Raw genomic sequence first — 17,317 nt, 5'->3', positions numbered from 1 at the left:
GTAGACAGAGAGACAGATGGACACACAGACATAGATATAGACATTGTAGTATTGATGAACTTAATATGCAACATTCAACATTTAAGGTGTTTCCATTATGTGCCAGGCACTTTTGATGTCTTGAGACAATAAGGATGAATTAGCCAGGATTTTTGTCCCCAGGAGATTCATGATCTAACAACAGATGCAGACTTAAATAACAATAAAAATATGAATAGTACCAAAAGAGATGTAAAAATAGTATGTTATGTCAATGCAGATAAGAGAGTAATTAGTTTTGCTAAGCAGTAGGAAAGGTGAGTTAAGGTTTCACAAATTTGGTAACCTTACAGCTGAAAATTGAATTATGTAGCAATGTCCCACATAGAATGACAGACAGGTCAAGACCATCTCAGGTGGGGGAAATACCTTCAATATATATCAGAAGCAAAAAGGCGGCCTGCACATTTGGGAACATTCCCTAGTATGCCATTCCAAAATATTTGAATTTTATTCTATAAGCAACTTCATTCTGTAAACAATGTCCTAGATTCATCCCATTGTTCCCAAATTTCCCCCACTTTGATCCAGTTCTCTACTGGTTCTTGAAATCTGCTTCCATCTCTCACTTAGAATCTCCCTCTCAATAGGATTCGGAATTAGTACCAGCCTCTCTAGCTCCTTCTGCTCGGGCTCTTGATTCCAATCTTGCCTTTAGGAGATTTGGATTAGAATATTTCATGGTCTTTCTGCACGTTAAACTATAAAAAATAGTTCTCCATGTAACCAATCCCTTAGAAACTGGCCATGACCCAGGTCAGGTAACACTAATGAAAACTAACATGTATTGAATTTACTAAAGCCAGGCATTGTATTAACACATTTTGAGTACTTTAACAACTTTGTACATACATATTTCTACCAGCCCTGTCTTCTGGCGAAATTACTGAGGTCACATACTGGTAAGACTGAGCCAGGATCCCAGCCAGGGATAGAGTCTAATAGTTTCAGAGTCTGCATTCTTAACCACTATGTTATGCTGCTCTTTATGTCCTGGCCAGTTCATCCAATTCCAAACAAAGGGCAGATTTTGAAAATTCTTGGCTTGAAAATCAAGGGAAGACAGACATTCAAGAAGAATTTGATGATATTTAACATTTCCAAATTTACAGAGAAGCAAAAAATAGGAGCTGAAAAGAAGCCAGTGGATTAATCATTTAGGGGGTCATGATAGCCTTTTCCATAGCATCTACTCCTCCCGAGGAGTTATTAGGTGATAGATTGGCACTGTCTATAAAGTGAGAATTCAATGGTATGTAGAGGCTAAATTCAGACTATGTATTCAGAATTTTGATGGTGAAGGAGACTCAGAGAGGTAGTTTGAGGGGCAGGAACATTCTAAATAACTTTTCTTTTTCCATGAGAATTCAGTGGAAGGTCTTCTGTAAGCAGAGGAGAAGAAGGTACTGGAAGACAGGAGGCAGGTGATGCAAGATAGAAAGCAACTCATTGGTCCCAGGGGGGAGGGGATGGAATTGAGAACACAGGTAGGTGGCCAGCCTCCTCCGGGAGCTCCCCCTGGAGAAGCAGAGAAGACAGTAGATGACAGAGTTAGGAGGTGGAAGGGGAAACTGGGAGCTCACAGGCCCGAGGACATCTGTTTTCTCCAGGAAGTAGGAGGTAAAGCCTTCTGCAAAAAAACGGGGCAGGTGAAGTGGAACTGGGAGCTGGCGATGATGGTTGTAAAAGGACTGTAACAGCCACCATGGGAAATGAGATAGGGAGCTAGTGAGACACATAAGTAAAAGGATTGCTAAGCAGCAACAAGGGCCCAGCTGAGGATGAAGCTCATAAACTTATAATGGAGGAAATCAGAGTGATTATGCGATTTCACAAGCTGAGCTCTGCTTCTAGAGGCACAGAAAACAGCCGGTTGGGCTGATCTGAATGGGGGTTTAGAAAACGGAGGTCAGAGGACAAAGAGGGAAGAACATAGAGAGCATCTGAGACTGTCTTTGAAAATCATTTTCACAGTTCCAGGCTAAAGAGGAAAAAGGTAATCCAGCTCAGAGAGCAGGGAGGCCCTGAAAGACTCCTGCCCACAAGGAGATGCAGGGAGCAAAAGGAGGTGGAAGGAGGGACCATGTTAAGGTGACAACAATTTGGCTTATAATTTTCCTCCGCTTCCCTGATTCTTTCCATTTTCTTAGGCACCTTAAACCTCCGTGCCAGTGAATTATTTAGTGTTCCAAGTTTGCTAGATTTTTGCAATACTAGTTATTCACCAGCTTACATTTTTGCTAGTTCATTTGAGTTTCTCTCATTTAGAAATCTAAAATTCGTTCATTCTGGATCAGCCCCTAGCCCTGTGGTTGGTGTGTGACTAGGAAAAAGTAGCTCCTCTGGGTAAAGGGGTCTCCCAGGCACATTGCGGGACAGTGAGGGCAGGCTGAACGGTCGCCCCCACATGTCCTTCATCCATGTGCCCTTGTGCAGAGCACCTATTCCCCAATCGGATTTTCCAATCCTAGGTGAACCCAAAGAAAGACAAATTTTAAATACTTTTGGCATCGTATCTCCCTGGTTTGGAAGTAAAATCTTGATTTTTATGAATGGACATATTAAAATTTTCTGTGAAAAATAACTTAATGATAAAAATAAAGGTAAGTATAGATGAGGAAGAGCATAGCTAAGAGACCTTCAAAGTATATGTCTTTAAATAAAAGAAACCCCATGTCAAATGAAGTGGCTAAATTCCCTCTCTGATAGTGATTTCGACTCCCCCATCACACAGAGAAGCTTAAAATGCAATGGTTCAATGCTGGATTCATAACTCTGGACAAGTAAAGTGAAACTCACTTGACAGGGTCAAATATTTTAAATAAATGTAACAAGTAGAGAGCGGAACAAGGAAATGATAGGGCTGTCGCTCAAATTTCCAAACTAAAAGATGTCTTCCTTTGTCCTCAGCTCCCACATTCAAATCCGTGATTAGCAAGACAACTCAGACTCTATAAACAGAATGTGATGCTGCAATGGGCCAGAAGCATGACTGTGGAGAGAGGGAGAGAGGCGCCAAGTACCTTCCTTCTGAGCTTTATAGAAAGTTGCTCTAAGCCTTAGTATTTTTAGTTACAATATTTATAACACCTACCTGCTCTTCTTTTGTTTGTTTGTTTGTTTGTTTTTAGCTACCTTTCTTACAGATAGAATAGAGCAGTAAATGAGAATGATTTCTGGAACCTGAGGAAAAGCAACTGCCATCTGTTATTTTAGCATAATTTAACTGAAGACTTTGCTTCCCTTCGGTAAGGAATGTTGGCTCTTCAAGATGCACTGGTTAGTGCAGGATTAAGGCTTTAGGTATTTATATTTAAATTATAGTTTCTTTTTAAAATATAACCATGGATGCACTTTAATCCTAACAATTAACCGGGATTTACGCAACTGGAAAATTAGTACCTGGACCATAAACCAATTTTATTTTTGCAATGAAAATATCTATTGAAGCCCTAGAAGATAGGTCCTTAAGAGAAATAAGAATCAGTCTCACTTAGCCATTTAATCTTTGGGATTAAAGTAGAAACTGAAAAAAAAATAAAGAAATGTGCGTGCTAATTACTTCTCCTGATAAAGACCTTAGCATTTATATCAATACATGATTTACAGAGAAGACTCAATCATCGGTAAGCAAATAATTGTCTACAGAAATTTAAATGACTATCTTTCCCCTCTGCCAAGAAAAATGCTTCCGGGCTACAAACTCTTGCTATCAGATTTTCCCATAGGGATATAAATTAGTTACAAATTTACTGAAAAATGACAGATTCAGAATAAATGTCCATAATACAGTCTAAAAACCAAATATAATTTTTAAGATTTTAAACTACCAAACCCTTCAGTTTCAATTATCACACTGGCAATTATATATTTATGAATATGAACACATATATACTTAATGGTTAATACACAGAAATATGGATTTTATATAGTATTTTTTCCCTGTAAGCATTCTGCCATTAAACTTCTACCCATATTTTCTCAAAGTACCACATTTTCTCAATGAAGGAAAGAAGGTGATATTCATAAATATTAATCATCAATTGAGAAATACAGGAAGTATGAATATGGGGATTGTGCTATGCAAAAGAGCCCACGAGGCAAAATGTGTGGAAAAAAATACAGTTTCTGTCCTATTGCATGGACCACTGCAACTTTACACCTCTTACCAATATAAAGACAGTATTTGAAGCTCAGTGTTCCTTATATCAGGAAGGTTACAATCAAGGGTCTAAATTGTAAAATTAATGGAAAATAACAGGGATACAAAATGTGCTGATATTCCAGATGTGGATCAAAACAATCTCTGTTGGTCAGGGGCTAACTGGAAATGTGTGATTAAAGCTGCAGCATTTAGCATAATGGTTCTTTAGGAGCTCTAAGAAATGTGCAGTAGGACTGTAAGGGATGTTTCCAGGAATCAAATAAAATCATCATTCGGGACCCACTGAGCCAGTGTCCTTTGTGTTATTCAGATGTCTGGTACTTTAAGAAATCCTCTGGGTGATTTTACCCATTTCTTTTCATACCATCAACCTCATAGCCACAAAACTCTTCTATCCAAAGTCTGTGCTTAAAGATGGTTAGCTGGGTCTGTGCAGTCATGTTACAAATTTAAAAACTAATATTTAAAACTTGTATAAATATTGTAAATAATCTTGGTTACCTGAAGCTCAGAATGCAAGATAGGAACAAAAAGGTTCAGATGTTTCTTTGCTAGACTCACTTATGGAGTAGTGGTAAAGTAATTTTTTTAAATCTCATGTTCTCAACTATAATGGGAATATAATATGCACATTCTGATAATAATGCAGCTGGTACAATCAGCCATCCTCCTGGATTATGGAAATTGACCTTTTGCAAGTTTCTGCTGGTAGAAAAGAGTAACATTAAGTTTACCTTCCTTGAATCTATTATAAGTCATGACAATATCAGATTTAAGGCAATTTCTTGTATCTAATTTTATCTTTTTGAGTCCTGTGAGATAAATATTATCCCCATTTTACAGATGTGCAAACCAAGGCCCTAGAGACAAAGTTAAATACAATCATTGATGAAATACAATGGTAAATCCAATTACCTTGAAGTGTAAGTATATTTATAACTATACAGACTGAACATAATAATGTAAGGTATCTTAATGTATCTGTAATTGAATCAGTAAAATCAGATGTTTAAATGTGCAAATATTTTACAGAATTCAAAGAATTTATTTAATTAATTTCCTTCCTAATCATAATCAGCAATAAACAGATATTGAATATCTTTCCATCATGTGCCCTAACATTGCCAAGTTTCTATCTCTTTTGTTCTGGTACTATTTACAAATATTCCCTAAACTTTGCTAACCATTTTGAAAAAAAAATTGTGCTATTTGTTCAAGGATGATTAAATCAGCGCATAGACGGTAGGTCCAATTTGTCGCCAAGACGAGAAAAGCTGTTAAAAGTGTCAATGACTCAATAGTGTCGTTTTCTTTAATAAAAATGAGCACATTAAAAAGAGAGGACCTACAATAAACCATTCTTTAAGTACTTCGAGGCTATTATTTTTTGAAGAAATTTCCACGGACAGTAATTACTTTACTAATATGACTTGATTTGGCATTATTACCAGTAATTTTTTTGAGCTTTTGAAAAATTCAAAGATTTTTGTTCATTTAGAATTTGATTCGGTTGCTTCATTGTATCCAGTTTAGTTTTTGATGAGCGCTCTGACCTATCCACAATAATTCTACCTATTAGTACTATGTAGAATTAGAAAGCCAAAGATTCAAATTGCGATCCACAATTTAAAAAAAACAAAAATAAAACAAACAACAAAGAAAAGCCCTTTCCTTCTATACCTCTACTATCTATGGCACAGGGAGCTCTGCTGTCAATAACTCAGATGCCTTTGGGAGCAGTTTTGATTTGTCACATTATCAATATTCTACTCTGATGTATATAGGATCCCTTATTCCCCAAGTCCCTTATATGTTGGGTGGATACTAACTCACATCTATGTTTTTCATCTTCAAATCCTACTTGGGAACAAACAAGGTTTAAACACATGTGTATCTAGACATGTGTGCCAAGATAATATAACTGCAGTATCAAATGCTGGGCCAAGGAAGGGCCCACTAGATAAAATGCTGTAACAAACTTCGTTTCCTACGCCATAGTGTTGCTTGTGGATTTTTTTTAAAGAGTTTATTTATTCATTTGAGAGAGAGAGAGAGAGCATGAGTTGGGGGCGGGGGAGAGCATGAGAGGGAGAGGCAGACTCCCACTGAGCAGGTAGCCCAACATGGGACTCAATCCAGGGCCCGGAGATCATGACCTGAGCCGAAGGCAGATACTTAACCATTTGAGCCACCTAGGTGCCCCACTTATGGAATGTTTTCATTTCCTGTCCATTAGTATGGGAATTTTAGACTTCCCTTTAGTTTATCTAACCCTTAACTTGACTAAGATGAAAGGACATTGCCAGGAAGGCTCACTCTATCCACCAACATCCACTTATCAAAGGAAGGTGAAAAAACAGGAATACATGAACACCCAAGGTTCTATTGAACATGTCTGGTAACTTAAATCTTAGATTGTTTACCCGCATAGGATCCTGTTGCTGTAGATCACTAATTGAAGGACATTCACCAGAAAGGATTTTTCAGATTTTTGTGGGAAACAAAACTATATATATCTCTATGTATGAAATTCATGTGTGTTTCTGTGTGTATGTGTGTATGTATATATATAGATGTATATATAAATAGCATATATTAAATTAAGATAAATGAATCCGTTGGATTAATAAGTATGCATATACACATGTAATATATATTATAAATTGTATATTGGTGATACGTTCATTATGTATATAAATATATGGATATATATCCAAATTAAGATAAATTAATACACTGGATTATTTCCAGTGCATTTTATCAATACAATTGTTTCAACTGTAATTAAATTCTGTCCTCTAGCTCTAATTGGAATTCATAAAAGTTTAGTTAACATAAAATGTATCATCTCATTTCTAAATATTTAATTTTCTAGGCACAGAGTTTTTATAATAAGCCACACAAAATCTATGCTTTTGTCAGTATTAAGCTTTCATCGTTGATACAAATATCCTGTAAAAGATCACCTTGCAAAATTGGATTGGTACTGTTTACAAGCTGATTATAAGCAGATGACGAAGAGAACAAGTCCAAGAAGGAAAAGAATATGGTTATAATTCCTGTCATTTAAACTGTAAAATTAGCTCTTTTCAGTTAAAGAGCAGACCAACCTTGGCAAGTCTTCTCTGCTTAAGCCTGGTTGTTGACTTTTGCCACCACTTTCATTGTCAGTTTGAATCATCTTTGGAGAAAGAAATAGAGAAAATAGAAATGTTTCTTGGCTTAGCAAGCAACAGCAGGATGGAAGTGACAGAAGACAGTGAACTCCCTGCTGTTGATTTGTTCCTATGTTCTTTTTTTGTTCTGGAGCAGGTAGTAGAAACAACTCTAATGAGATTTTCTTCTGATGATTGGAAAAATGTTCTGAAATATTTGCTCATCTAGCTCCTGACCACTGTCGTTAAAAAAGCATCTTCTAGATTACAATGTTCCACCTAGGAAGGTACAGAGGACTTCTTTGTTCACATGGAGAAGCAGAATCATTGTTTCTTCTTTTTTTAAATTTATTAAGGTAAAATTGACATACACTATTATGTTAGTTTCAAGTGTGCAACATTGATTTGACATTTGTGTACATTGCAAAATGGTCATCACAGTAAGTCCAGTTACCATCTGTCATATACAAAGTTAATACAATGTTATTGATTATATTCCCCATGCTGTACATTACAACCCCATGACTTACTTATTTTGTAACTGAAAGTCTGTACTTCTTAATCCCCCTCACCCATTTTGCCCATCCCCCAACACTCCTTTCTTCTGGCAAGCACCAATCTGTTCTCTGTATCAATGAGTCCAGGGTTTGCTTTGTTTGTTTGTTTTGTTTTTTAGATTCCACATATAACTGAAGTCATGAAGCATTTGTCTATCTCTGTTTGAATTCAGTTTGCTAATATTTTGTTGAGGATTTTTCCATATATGTTCATCAAGGATATTGGCCTGTAATTTTCTTTCTTTGTGGTGTCCTACTCTGGTTTGGGTATCAGGGTAATACTGTCCTTGTAAAATGAATTTGGAAAGTTTCCCACCTCTTCAATTTTTTGGAAGAGTTTGAGAAGGATAGGTATTAAATCTTTGACTGTTTGGTAGTATTTACCAGTGAAATTGTCCTGTCCCAGATTTTTGTGTGTTGGAGGCTTTTTGATTACTGATTCAATCTTCTTACTTGTAATCAGTCTATTCAGATTTTCTCTTTCTTCATGATTCAGTCTTGAAAGTTTATAATCTTGAACTTATTGAAACTTGTTTTGTGACCTAATATGTCATCTATTCTCGAGAATGTTCCACATGCACTTGAGAAGAATATGTATCCTGTTGCTTTTGGGTGGAGTGTTTTATAAATAGATTAAGTTCATTTGGTCTAATATGTCATTTAAGGCCGATGTTTCCTTATTGATTTTCTGTCTGGATGATCATCCATTGATATAAGTTGAGTATCAACATCCCCCACTATTACTGTATTGTTGTCAGTTTCTCCCTTTAGGTTCATTAGTATTTGTTTTACATATTTAGTGCTCAGATAATGGGTGCATATATATTTATACTTGTTTTATCTTCTTGTTGGATTGACCCCTTTATCATTATATAATGTCTTTCTTCATCTTTTATTATGGTCTGTTTAAAGGTCTATTTTGTCAATATGAGTATAGTTACCCCAGCTTTCTTTCTGTTTCCATTTGCATGAAACATCATTTTCTCTCCCTTCATTTTCAGTCTGTGTGCCCTTACATCTGAAGTGAGTCTCTAATAGGCAGCATATAAATGTGTCTTTTGTTTTTAAAGATTTTATTTATTTATTTGAGAGAGAGAGTGCAGGTGGAGGAGGAGAAGCAGGCTCCTCACTGAGCAGAAAGCTCAATGTGGGGCTTGATCCCATGACCCTGGGATCATGACCTGAGCTGAAGGCAGACACTTCACTGACTGAACCACCCAAGGGCGTTTAATATGTCTTTTTTTAGATACATTCAGCCACTCTGTGTCTTTTGATTGGAGAATTCAGACTATTTACATTTGAAATAATTACTGATTGCTATTTTGTTCATTGTTTTCTGGCCATCTTTGCAGTTCTTCTCTTTCTTCTCTTTTTCTCTTTTCCCTGTGGCTTGATGAATTTCTTTAATGTATGTTTAGATTCCTTTCTTATTTCCTTTTATGTATTTATTTTAAGTTTTTGCTTTGTCGTTACCAGGAGGCTCACATTAACAGCCTATTTATGTAACAGTCTATTTTTAAGTTGATGGCAACTTAAATTTTAACACATTCCAAAACTCTACACTTTTACTCCCTTGCCAATTTATGTTTTTGATGTCATGTTTTACATCTTTTTATTGTATATGTCTCTTAATTAATTATTGTAGTTTTAGTTAATTTTACTACTTTTGTCTTCTAACCTTCTGAAGTAGCTTTAGAAGTGATTAACCTACTACCTTTCCTTTATTACCTTTTCCAGTGAGGTTTTCACTTTCATATGTTTTCTTGTTATTATTTTTTGCCTTTTTTTTTTTTTAAGCTTAAAGAGGTCCCTTTGATATTTCTTGTAAGGCCAGTTTGGTAGTACTGAACTCCTTTAGTTTTTGCTTGTCTAAAAAACTCCTTCTCTCTCCTTCAAATCTGAATAATAATCTTGCCAGGTAGCATATTTTTGGGTGAATTTTTTTTCTTTCAGCACTTTGGATATATTGCACCACTCTCTCCTAGCCTAAAAATTTTCTGTTGAGAAATCTGCTGATTGCCTTATGGAGCTTCCCTTGTATAAAACAATTTGTTTTTCTCTTCGTGCTTTTAAGAGTCTCTCTTTAGCAGCTGGCAATTTAATTATTATATTGCTTGGTGTGGAGCTCCTTCAGTTTGTTTTATTTGAAATTTTCCAGGCTTCCTGGTCTTAGATGTCTGTTCCCCCCCCCCCCCCCCCCCCCCGGGTGAAGTTTTCAGCCATTAGTTCTTTAAATAAGCTTTCTGTCTCTTTCTCTCTCTCTTCTTCTGGACCCTTATAATGTGAATATTATTCTGTTTGATGTTGCCCCAGAAGTCCCTTAAGTTATTTTCATTTTTTTTCTCTTTGCCCCTCTGTTGGGTGAGTCTATTGCTTTGCCTTCCAAGTTGCTGATCCATTCTTCTACTTCATCCAGTCTGCTGTTGAAACCCCCTAGCATATTTTTTAGCTCAGTCATATTCTTCAGCTCTGTGACTTCTGTTTGGTACTTTCTTATGTTTTCTATCTCTTTGTTAAAGTTCTCACTGTGTTCATCCATTCTTCTCCTGAGTTCAGTGAGCATCTTTATGACCATTAGTTTGAATTCTTTATCAGGTATATCTTCTCTCTATATCATTAGGTCTTTCTCTGAATTTTTGTCTTGTTCTTTCATTTAGAACATATTTTTGTTTCCTCATTTTGTTTGATTCTCTGTGTTTCTATGTATTTGGCAAAACAGCTACCTCTTTCCGTCTTGATTCTTCTCATTCAAACTTGCCCTAGCTTTTGGTTTTTCCTTGAACCTTTGTGATTGTCTAAACTGCCTGATTTATTCTTGATATAACCCCATGTTTGAGTCAGTGGTCCAAGGGGAAGAATTTCATTTAGCACCTGATTTCAGGCTGATTGGAAGCTAAACCCTCAGGCAGCAGCTTTAGAGTATGCAAATATATACAGTCCTGTGGGTCTGCAGTTGTAATCCCTGTTAGCCTCCAGACCAGGAGATCTGGAGGTGTCCCTTGGGTGACAGTTGCAATGAGAGCTCCAGAAGAGTATATAAGCTCCTTTCTGGGAAGTCACACTGGGCTATAGTAAGGTCAAAGGAGTGTACAAGAATGGTGTCTCCCCGCTTATGCTCCCTAGGAGCACCTCCTAGACCTCTAAATTGTGGGAAACCAGAATCATGTCCTTCAGGCTGAAGCTCCAGGCTAAGTAAATAGGCCTTTTTCATAGGAAGACTGGAGTTGTTTTTCAGTCTGCTGTCTGTGTACTTCCCTGTGGGTGGTGGCCTGCCCTGCCAAGAGCTGTCTTTCTGGTTGCTACAGCCCCATGGAGCTCTGGAATTCCAGTTCTCTTGGCCACCAGGGTCAGGTGATCAAGGGATGTCCCCTGTGAGGTTTGCACATGCCCCCTGGCTCTAGCAAGGCAGCCGAAGAGTGTAGTAGGGAGAGTATGCCTGCCTGCTTCAGAAAGACAGGAGAAAAATGTCTTGTTTATGCATGCCTTCAGCCTTCAATGATACAGCAAGAGAGAGCCTTGTCAGTGAGGCACCATCTTTAGGCAGGGCGTGGAAGGATCCCATGACTGTTTGTTCTTGTCCGCCCCAGCCAGGGCACAGGAGACAGTTGCAACTGCCTGTGCTCTCTGGCTTCAGCAAGTGCCATAAGTTCTAACCCCAACCCATCCCAGCCGTGATCCCATGTCTAAGCTTACTTGCTTGTGCTAGCAGTTTGTGTGGAGAGTTTAACAATGGCATCTGTCAGTGCCTCTGTCTCCAGAGAGAATTTCAAGTGCCTCCCACCCCTCCAGGCAATGACCTCAGATCAGCAAATGAATCTCCCTCACATATATTCTAGGTATTTTTCAAACTGCTGTTTATTCACTGGGTCTTGGGCAGAGCAAGACCACACATGAGCCTCCCAGGAGGGGAACCTCCATTTCCTATGGCACTTTGGGATCCCCAAACATCAGCCTCATTGGTTTTCCAAACCAGACATTCTGGGGGTTCATCTTTCTGGTGTACATTCCACGGGCCAGTGTGCCTGATGTGGGACACCAACCCTTTGCTCCTCTGGGAGATGTGCCTATTTCGTGAGATCCTTCCCTATTGTGTGTTGCTGCACTGGTGGGGAGGGTGTTGCAAGATTGTTTCTCTGCCTCTCCTACGATTCTAGATGTGGTCCTTTTATCCTTTATTGTAGAGAACAGTTCATCTAGCTTTCAGATCTTTTCCAGAGGGAAATGATCCCTATGTAGGTGTAGACTTGGAAGTCCATGGGAGGAAGTGAGTTCAGGACCTTCCTACACTGCCATCTTGGACCATGCTCAATCATTGTATCTTTCTGTTACAATAGATAATCTTTTTTTTTTTTCCTCAGAGGTAGAAAGAAAATTTTCATTTATTCCAAAATATTTCCCATTAGATTTTATTTAATGATTCTCAATAATTACATTGTTGGTCCATCATCCATGGTGAATGAAAAAATAGCATAGTAGTAATTAATTCCTTTTGAAGATACATTAGTGTTGCCTGTTTGTTCCCCTGATAGTAAGTAATCAATGAAGCAATCCAAAGAGAGGAAAGAAAGTATAAGAACCCAATTATAAATGTAACGTAACTGGAACAGTAAAAATGAGACTCTATATCAAACTATAAGTACCAATATGCCAACATTTGCACTTGAAAAGCAAAATCCTTATTACACAAACATACAAAATTTTGTAGTGGCACATGTAAAACAAAACAAAACAAAAACAAAAAACCTCATGATAAACATCCCTTTTGGAATTGGTTCCTCCATGTTTTATTCCTGTTCTAAAGAAAATCAGTGACAAAAGGCAATACAAAGGAAATTAAATTAAAGGCTGTAGATAGAGAGGACAAATTAATACAAGAATAGATCTTCAAGAGAAATAGTATACTACTAACCTATGTCATGATAAATAAACAAAGATATCTCAAAGCTAGGTTGAGAAAGAGGGACAAGGAAGGCACAACTATATTCATGTCCAGAAAGGAATGTGCTGGAATTGTGGTGTCCGTGCACATGGTAGAGCAGTGAACTGGAAAATGAGGAAGAGGAATATGCCATCCTATTTCTGTCCTTTCATCTTGGTCTTTGCTAGCTTTATTTCCCTCAGCTATAAACCAAAAGACTAATAATAATCCCAGAAAACTCCAAGGCTAACATTTTGGAATTCAGGTGTCCTTACTGACAGATTTGCTGATAAATTTGTTGTAAAACTGGATTAAAAATTTTACTCAAGGAAAATATTTTATTCATTGAAATCTATTTCAGTTAGTATACCTAAGACCTAAGATGATTTCTGTCTGTACAAGGAAAAATAGAGACTCAAAATATCCTAAAAATATGCCACAAAATTTTTAGTAGATTTTCAGATGTTTCTGGGACAGTCCACTAACTTCTTGAGAAAAATACTGCTTTGGGTCTATTTTTCAATCATTAAAGATCTATTAGCTTCCTTTCACTAGTGTCCTCATTTTCTGTGGCAGTTTTATTCAAAGGAAAATAAAACAATCCCAATGAGTATGAACTGAGAAGCGTAGGAGAACTTTCATATGTTCTACAATTTTCCTTTAAAGAAAGATAACCGGAAACCCCTCTGCTTTCTCCATTTCCTGTCTCTCCTCCTTCATAAAAATTTTTCTTTTGTCTTATTTTCTATTACATTTTGAAAGTTGTTCGTAAATGCAGTGATCTCCTAAATAGGGTTCCCACTCCCCAGGTGGTATACAAAACATCTAGCAGAATGCAGAAAATATAAATTGTAATGTAGAAAGGAAATTAAAATTACTAATATTTAATAAACAAATTAATACTGGTCCCTCCCAAACACATGTTATCCCCCTCTAGCAGTTGGTCTCATATTACCTAGGGTAAAAAATGTTTGAAAAGAAAAAGGAAATTTCATAGTTTGAGGGGGATTGATAGTGGCACCCTAAATCCCTTCCTCTGAAAACATTATAGTTCAGTGTGCCTTCTCTAGGAGATTTACAGCATTTATCTTAATAGTGGAATCTTTATTATACCATCTGTATTAGTATTGCTGCCACAACAAACCTTCACAAACTTAGCTGCTTAAATAACACAAATTTATTATCTGACAGTTCTGCAGGTCCGAAACCTTTACATGGACCTCACCAGGCTGAAGTCAAGATGTTAGCAGACTGGTTCCTTTCTGGAGGTGTTAGAGAGGAATCTGTTTCCTTGCTCATTTGGGTTTGTTGGGAGAGTCCAATTCTCTGTGGTTGCATGACTCTAATGCAGCCTCTATATTCTTGCTGACTGGCAGCTGATAGCCATTCCCAGCTTCCGGAAGCCAGCCCATTCCCTGACTCATGACCTTCATCCTCTATCTTCAAAGCCAGCAATAATAAAGCAAGTCTTTCTCATGTTTTAAATCTCTATCTCTCCTTTCCAATTGCATCTCTCTGATCCATTCTTCTGCCTTTATTTTCCACTTTTTAAGAACTCATCTGATTAAATTGATCTCTCCTGGATATCTCAGGATAAACTCCCCATTTTAAGGCCCTTAACCTTAATCACATTCACATAAGATAACACTTATGCTACATAAGATAACATAGTCAAGAATTTTGGGAGATTAGAGTCTGGGCGTCTTCGGGAGACCATTATTCTGCCTACCATGCCATGAAACTATTTTGTGCCACAAAGAGGTTCACCTCAGATCTGCACCATAACTAATAAATAAATGAAAACTAAAAATAGGAATTTTGTTACCTGTTTAAATATCTTTGGAATGAAAGGTTTGGTCCATTATTAAAAATATTAAACTGTTCCATTTTTTAATAGCAAAAACAACTACTGATTGACATTAGATAACTATTAAGTAAATTTCAATAAAAGTTTTGTTATATTTGATAAATCAGGTTTAAATGCTAATAAATTATTTCGAAGTGCACCAACCATGCACTACTGCCTTTACATTGACTAAGCCTTGCGAGTAAACTTAACACCAATTATGAAAATGAAGAGAACATTTAAAATTTATGTCCACACAAAAACCTGTACATGGATATTTAGAGCAGCTGTATTTATAATTACTAAAACCTGGAACAAACCAAGATGTCCTAAAGTAGGTGAATGGATAAACTGTAGCATACCTAGACAATGAAATATTCAGTGATAAAAAGAAATGAGCTATCAATCTATGGAACGACATGAAAGAACCTGAAGGGAATATTACTAAGTGAAAGAAGCCAAGCTAAAAAGGCTATATTCTGTTTGATTCCAACTATATGACATCCTAGAAAAGACAAATCTATGGAAATAATAAAGGGGCACCTGGTTGGCTCAGTAGGTTAAGTGTCTGCCTTGGGCTTGGGTCATGATCTCCAGGTCCTGGAATGGAGCCCTGCCTCAGGCTCCCTGGTGAGTGGGGAGTCTGTTTCTCCCTCTCCCTCTGCTCCTCCCCACTGCTTTTGCTCTCTCTCTCTCAAATAAATAAATAATCTTTAAAATCTATGGAAATAGTAAAAAGATCAATGGTTGCCAGGAGTTGGGAGTAAGAGGAGGGATGAACATGTAGTGCATAGAGGATTTTTAGAGCAGTGGAAATACTCTGTAAGATACCATAATAATGGATACGTATAAATTTATATTTGTCTAAATCCACAGAAATACAACATCAAGAATAAATCCTAATCTAAACTATGGGCTTCGGTAATTATGATGTATCAATGTAGGTTTATCAACTGTAATAAATGTACCACTTTTGTGGGGGATGTTGATGATGGGGGAGGCTAAGCATGATGATGTGTGGAGGTACGAGGAATATAGAGGAATATGGAACATCTCTGTACCTTCCTCTCAATTTTGCTGTGAATCATTTTGCTCTGAAAAAAAAAGTCTTAAAAAAATAAAAAATGAAGTAAACCAGATTCTAAAACTGCTTATGAAATATAAAATGAAAGTTTAAAAAATAGTGAACACTACCATCAAAATTACAATGTATCAAATGAGTGAAAAAAAAGGTGTAAATAAAATGTTTTTAAATAATGTTTATTATGTAGCAGTAATTTATATAACAAATAAGTATATTGATCTAAGTAAATATCTTATAGATAAATATACATATTTATGATGCATGTGCTAAATTTTTACTTATGGGTATGAGTCATCAAGTTGAAAATTATTATGCTAATAAGTTCATACTAAATACATTTGGTGGCTACATTGCAAGCTAAGACTACATAAAATAAATGCTTATCAATTTGATATCATCACTTTTGCAAGAATTTTATAAAAGGTAATCAGGTTTTGAGTTGTCATCATTTCAAATTGCCACTCAAAAATGCCATAAAAGGGGGCGCCTGGGTGGCTCAGTCGTTAAGCGTCTGCCTTTGGCTCAGGGTGTGATCCCGGCGTTATGGGATCGAGCCCCACATCAGGCTCCTCCACTATGAGCCTGCTTCTTCCTCTCCCACTCCCCCTGCTTGTGTTCCCTCTCTGGCTGGCTGTCTCTCTGTCAAATAAATAAATAAAATCTTAAAAAAAAATGCCATAAAAGAATGATTACTAAGGAAGCCCAGAATCTTTCCATTTTGGAAACAAACAACAGATATTTTTAAATACCACTTTTCTAATAGGTAGCTGAATTTTAAATATTGAACTTTAAAAATGACAGGAACATTTGAGATATCATTCATACTTCCTTAGAGTGCAGGGAAGTTTATTTCCATGTTATCTTAACACATAACCCCTCATTTCTTGCTGTGAAAACATCCAAGTAAAATTTTCTAAATGTATTAGCAACAGCTACAAAACCTCTGGTTTTCTTTGTTTCTCCATGGTTGTTGTGAAATGGACATTTTTGGTGAGTAGAAAGACTAGTCACAAGCAAAGTTGTACATATTTTTAGTAAATGGGTAATGAATTACAAATAATGCTTATTATTTCATTTTTCTTTGATAGAAAGTATTCTTCCTATCTCAAATCATGCTATTTATTTATGTTTATTTGTGTGTGTTTGTGGCTAGTTGACATACACAGCATTAGTCCCTCTAAAAATACAAGTCAAGTGAAATAAGTTAGACAGAGAAAGACAAATACCATATGATTCTATTTACATGTGGAATCTAAAAAACAAAACAGAGACAAACAACAACCAAAAACCAGACTCTTAAATACAGAGAACAAACTGGTGGTTGCCAGAGGGGAGGTGTGAGGAGGATTGATGAAACAGAGAAAGGGGATTAAAAGTACAAACTTCCAGTTATAAAATAAAGAAGTCACAGAGATGAAAAGTACAACATAGGAAATATGGTGAATAAGATTGTAGTAACATTTGGTGACGGATGGTGACTGCACTTATCATGATGAGCAGAGTAATGTATAGAATTGCTGAATATGTTGTATACCTGAAACTAATAAAACACT

The 17,317-nt window shown here is 36.7% G+C and overlaps 1 protein-coding gene across 6 annotated transcripts in view; it reads right to left on the bottom strand.

The window, feature by feature from the left end:
• MAPK10 (mitogen-activated protein kinase 10) overlaps positions 1–17,317 on the bottom strand; it is a 575,903-nt gene that overhangs the window by 110,890 nt on the left and 447,696 nt on the right. The gene's annotated exons all lie outside the window — the stretch shown is intronic.

This window comes from Ursus maritimus, unplaced genomic scaffold, assembly GCF_017311325.1.
Source record: "Ursus maritimus isolate PB19 unplaced genomic scaffold, ASM1731132v1 scaffold_8, whole genome shotgun sequence".
In the NCBI taxonomy this organism is placed as follows: domain Eukaryota; kingdom Metazoa; phylum Chordata; class Mammalia; order Carnivora; family Ursidae; genus Ursus; species Ursus maritimus.
The sequence above is the reverse complement of the archived record's forward strand: the minus strand, read 5'-3'. Positions and strand labels throughout refer to the sequence as shown.